We start from the raw sequence: 6,048 nt of genomic DNA, 5'->3' as shown, positions 1-6,048 counted from the left end.
CCTGTCTGTACCAGCATATTTACCACCCTGGCTCCTTCATAATGAACAGCAGCAGTGTCTAACCTTCACTGGGGTCCTCCAAATGGGGGGTTAAAAGCCCAAATGCCTATAGACGCAAGGCAGGGAATGTGAAGGAAGTCTGGCTGGATAGGGACTGTGGCAAAATGGAGAACAAATGTCCCTCCTACAGGGAGCAGCTGCTATTTAGCTCAAAAGTCTACTGCCATGCAGGAGAGGAAGCTTAATGCAGCAATGTAGCCAGATCTTTCTTTTTTCCGAAGCAAAGGCAGATAATGAACTATCTGAAAAGGAAAATAATTCCATTTACAATAGTGTCAAAAAGAATAAAATACTTTGGAATGAACTTAACTAAGTAGGCGAAAGACTTGTACACTGAAAACTATAAAACGTTGCTGAAAGAAATTATGGGACACAAATAAATGGAAATATATCCTGTGTTCATGGATTGGAAGACAACATTGTTAAGATGTCAATCCTACCCAAAGTGTTCTACAGATTTAATGCAATCCCTATCAAAATCTCAATAGTGTTTAATAAAGACATAAAAAAAAAAAATCCATCCTAAAATTCATGTAGTATCTCAAGGGACCCCAATGGTCAAAACAATCTTTAAAAAGAAGAACAAAGTTAGAGGTGTCACGCTTCCCAATTTCCAAACTTATTACAAAGCTACAGTAATAAAAACAGTGTGGTACTGGCATGAAGACAGATATGTGGGCCAATGGAATAGAATAGAAAGCCCAGAAATAAACCCTTGTGTATATAGTCAGATGATCTTCAACAAGGGCGCCAAGACCACTCAATGGGGAAAAGACAGTCTCCAACAAATGGTGCTGGGAAAACTGGATATCCACACGCAAAAGAATGAAGTTGGACCCTTCCCTTACACCATATATAAAAATTAATTCAAAATGGATCGAAGACCTACACATAAAACCTAACTGTAAAACTGTTAGAAGAAAACATAGGGGAAAAGCTTCATGACATTGGATTTGGCAGTGATTTCTTGGATATGACATCAAAAGCATAAGCAACAAAAGTAAAAATAGATAAATCGGACTACATCAAAATAAAAAATTTCTGTGCACCAAAGTCAACAAAGTGAAGAGGCAACTTACAGAAAGGGAGAAAATATTTGCAAATCATATATCTGATAAGAGGCTAATGTCCAGAATATATAAAGAACTTGTACAACTCAACAGCGATCAAAAACAGCCTGCTTAAAAAATGGGCAAAGGACTTGAATAGACATTTTTCCAAAGATAATATCCAAATGGCCAAAAGGCATCTGAAGGGCCGGCTCCGTGGCTTAGCGGTTAAGTGTGCGCCCTCCGCTGCTGGCGGCCCGGGTTCGGATCCCGGGTGTGCACCGACGCACCGCCTCTCCGGCCATGCAGAGGCCGCGTCCCACATACAGCAACTAGAAGGATGTGCAACTATGACACACAACTATCTACTGGGGCTTTGGGGGAAAAATAAATAAATTAATTAATTAAAAAAACAAACAAAAAAAACAAAAGGCATCTGAAAAAATGTTCAACATCACTAATCGTTAGGGAAATGCAAATCAAAACCACAAGGAGATATCACCTCACACCCATTAGGATGCCTACTATAAAAAAATAAAATAGAAAATCACAAGTAGTGGCCAGGATGTGGAGAAATTGGAATGCTTGTGCGTTGTTGGTGGGACTGTAAAATGGTGCAGCCACTATACAGAACAGTATGGTGCTTCCTCAAAAACGTGAAAATAGAATTACCATATGATCCAGAGATTCCCTTTCTGGGTGTACATCCAAAAGAATTGAAAGCAGGGTCCCAAAAAGATATTTGTACACCCACATTCACAGCAGCATTATTTACAATAGCCAAGAGGTGGAAGCCCCCCAAGTGTCCATTGACAGATGAATGGATAAACAAAAATGTGGTATCTACATACAATGGAATATTATTCAGCTTTTAAAAAGGAAAGAAACTCTAATACATGCTACAACATGGATGAACTTAGAGGACATTACGCTAAGTGAAATAAGCCAGTCACAAAAAGACAAATACTGTTTGATTCCACTTATGCGAGGTATCTAGAGTAGTCAAATTCATAGAGACAGAATGTAGAATGGTGGTTGCCCGGGGCAGGGGGGAGGAGAGGACGGGGATTTTTTAAATGGGTACAGAGATTCAGTTTTGCAAGATGAAAAGTTCCGGGGACTGGTTGCACAACAACGGGAATACACTTAACACCCCTGAACCGTACACTTAAAAATGCTTAGGATGGTAAATTTTATGTTTACTTTAGCACAATTTAAAAATTTTTTAAATGAAAGAAAAAAAGCAAAGTAGAAATCTTATTTTTTATGTGAAATCTCCCAATTTGCAAATGTTGACAACTGTCCTGAACCTGTAGTTGCCTATCTAACGGTGATTTCCCTCTCTTTCATAATAAATAGCTGAGCGCCAAATGTAGCTCAGTGACCACCCCTCCACCACGTGGCTCAGGTAAATCCTCATTGGTTCAAGTCAATCATAGTGGTCTTATTCCCTTGGCCAGCCATGAATTTAGAGGTGGGCATGGAACCCAGTTCTGACCAATAAGATGTGAGGGGAAGTCTCCTGGAGGGTTTTAGGAAAGGTTTCTTGGCCCTAAAAATGAGACATACTGGGGAGAAACCTCCCCATTCTATTTCCGGACGTTGGTTCCTATCAGAGTAAGATGCCTGGCGCTGCTACAGTAATTTTCCAACCAAGAAGCAGCCATCGGCAGACCAGAAAGATGGGAGGAGTCTGGGGTCTCAACATTGTTGGGTTGGACATAGGCTTTTTGCCTCCAGACTTTCTGTTATGTGAGATAATCCATCCCCTCATCGTTGAATCATTCTGAGTTGTATTTTAAAAGTGGCAGCTTAGAAGATCATAAACAATACAGAGAAAAAAAAAGCCTTTGGAGCAAATAAAAGAAGTCTGAAGCTAAATCTGACACAGAAGCCAGCGATTTACTACCCTAGGTGTTTCCCTAGTCACTTGCGTTACCATCATTTCTTAGGGAAGTTCTCCCTGCATTATTCAAACCAACTCAGTGCCTCCACCCTCCTCTTTTCAGTGTTTTAGGCCTCAGAGAAGGCCCAAGCATCACTGAGTCCCACATCAAGCATCAGACTATAGCAGTTTCCTCAAAGATTTCCTTGGTAACTCTGCTAACAAACTCAATTATGTCTGCATCTCTGGTTGCCTACTTCCTATTGGAAATGGTTCTTGCTACTGCCAGCTCTGCAACTATTGCATTCAGCAGCCATCCTCCTTATCCCTATAATATTCTTTGATATGAAATGTGCTTTGTCTGATACTAACATAGCCACTCCAGCTTTCTTTGATTTGTGTTAGCATGGTATATCTTTTTCTATCCTTTTATTTTTTTAACTTATTTGTATGCTTATATTTAAAGTAGGTTCCTTTTAGGCAGCGTATATCTGGGTCTTGCTTTTTTATCTAATCTAACAATCTCTGCCTTTTATTTGCACTAGCCACTTTCTAGTCAATTGCTTTAAAAAGAAAAAAATAGAAGCCGTTCTTCTTTCTGCACCTAGAAGATGTTTTTTCCTAACACAACATTTAAAAAGTAGTTGTCTGTCATTCCTGACATAAATTTACATGATGATAGCAGGGGATGTGGAAAGGCGGGCAGCGCCTGGCAAGGATGCCTGGGGTACGGGATGCAGCAAGTTAGAGACTGCGAGAACTGCGAGTAGACTTTTGCAGTAGTTTATACAGAGGACCTAACTTCAGGGTGCTCTGAAGAAGGTCCTTTCTACTGAAAGAACCAACAGAAGTTGGCAACAGCTTGGTTATAGTCACCACGATTTCTCTTTCCCAGTCTGGTCTCTGGGTAAGTCCTAGTTACCCTCTTTACTGAAATTATGCAAAGGATAAAAAAACTTCAGAGTGTCTGAGCTGGTAAGAACTTGGAGCATTTAGTTCAATCTTTCCTTTTATAGTTGAGGAAAAGGAAGTCAGAAAAGTGAATTAATATGTCCCAGGTCATGCCCCTGGCTAGTGGTGGAGTTTAGAATAAAACCAACTCCTTTCTGGATTTCCAGAAAGACTGGAGAACCTTATTGGTTTAATGTTAACCTTTGTATTCTACTTAAAGCAAAAAAGATATATTTAATTTCTACTCTTCATCCTTGTTTTGATTTGTAGCCCCACTCAGTCTGAGAAAAGCAACAACAAAACAAACAAGGAAAATCTTATGAGAACAGAATGAAACACAGATAGCAAAACAGACAGATTCACAGAGCAACTGGGACACACAGACAAGATAACCCAGTGAGAGAAAATGAGACTGAAGAGACAAGATTTTCCAAGGGAGTGTGGGGTTATTAGCCCCATCGTGTGGCCTTTTTGGAGATTGCCTCTAAGGTTAATTTTTGAACCATTAACTATGACTAAGGACCTGACGACTTGTTTGGTGAGTAGATCTAGAACAGTGGGTCTCAAACTTTGGTGTGCCTGAGAATTGCCTGAAAAGGGGGTGAAAATGCAGATTCCTGGGCCTTTCTCCCAGAGAGGCGAGTAGATCAAAGTGGGCCCAGGAACTGTGCTTTTAGACAGCTCCCCAGATGACTGCAGGAGGACCATGAACCACGTATAAGAAACACTGCAGAAGGCAGTAAGAATTAGTGGTATTCATCCCCTTGGCATTTGTCAGGAAAGGACTATTCTGAGGAAAAGTCTGGAAGGAAACTGTCAAGAACTATAAAGAGTCTGAGATTGTAGCCTACTTGCAAACTAACAAGTTAGCCTGCCACAGTTTCATGAATGCTGGTAGATGAGACTCCTGGGTTAGAGACAAAGGATGGTTTATTACTAACAGTGATAACAGCAGTCAAAGAATCATTACTTGGGGCCAGTTTTCTCAGCCCCAATTCTCACAAGCCTAAGTGATGAGGGCCACAGTGGGTTGCATTATAAGAGAGTAACTCAGAGCTTAAGGAACCTGAATCTTTTATAATGGAGACCAAATCTGCCAGATCTTTGCCTGGAGGAAGACATTATTTCTGCCTTTCAAGGCTATTCGCCATAGAAACAGCCTTGAAGAGATATTCCAAAAAGGCAGGCAGTGCCTCTGCTCGCATATAGGAACATGAGACACAAGAATTGTCTTCCAACAGAAGCCAGGAGTGGAAGTGTGTCAAGGGAAAGGAATCCTACATCTGAAGGCTGTAAAGTGCTCAAACTGAAGCAGGAACGGGGAGTTGGGGAGACTCAGGCCCGCTATATCAGGCAGGAATCCAGCTTGGATTCTAGTCCCCATAGCTAACTTTGCACAAGTCCTTAATCTCTCTCTTTTAATGAGGACCTGTTTCATATCATAAGCACTTTCCATATTTATTTCACTTTATTCCTCACATCTCATGGAGACAGATATTATCGCAATTTCACTCAAGAGGAAATATATTTTGAAAGATTGTGACTTGCCTACTTAACCACGGAACAAAAATCGGTCTTCTCAGAGGTCTTCCCACCATCCCCTTCCCTCACCCCTTTCCTCCTTACCCCAGGGCGCAGGACTAAGACTGGACAAAATAAGTAAACAATTAATGCAAGACTGGGGGCAGATCTTTGGAGAGGCACTATAAATCCTAAGCGGTGAGAGCACTAACGGCGCTGTAAGACCCGCCTCTACTTCGGAACCAGGACGGGGAGAGCTCTCTCTTTTCCTACCTCGCGGGCCTGAGATTTCCGGGGATCAGTTAAGGAGAGGGCTTCTAGACTTCCCTTCCCATATCAAATCGGAAATAGGTTTCCAGTGACACGCAAGCCCTACCCAGAGCTGGGTAGTTCCTTCCTCGCTAAACTGGACCACCCTGCCAGGTACTGGCGGGGACCGCAGAGCACGTGGACCGACCCCGGTCTTCCGGGGTTTCCCGCGCCGACCGGAACTGGAGCGGAGCCTCACGAACGCCTCCCGCGCGATTGGCCGGCGCCGCTGTCGCTCAGCGTTCCGAGGGGAAGGGGCTGGGCGCCGCTCCC

The sequence above is a fragment of the Ceratotherium simum genome, chromosome 12, assembly GCF_057802395.1.
Source record: "Ceratotherium simum simum isolate JZ-2026a chromosome 12, ASM5780239v1, whole genome shotgun sequence".
Taxonomy (NCBI): Eukaryota; Metazoa; Chordata; class Mammalia; order Perissodactyla; family Rhinocerotidae; genus Ceratotherium; species Ceratotherium simum.
This window is presented reverse-complemented; position numbering follows the sequence as displayed.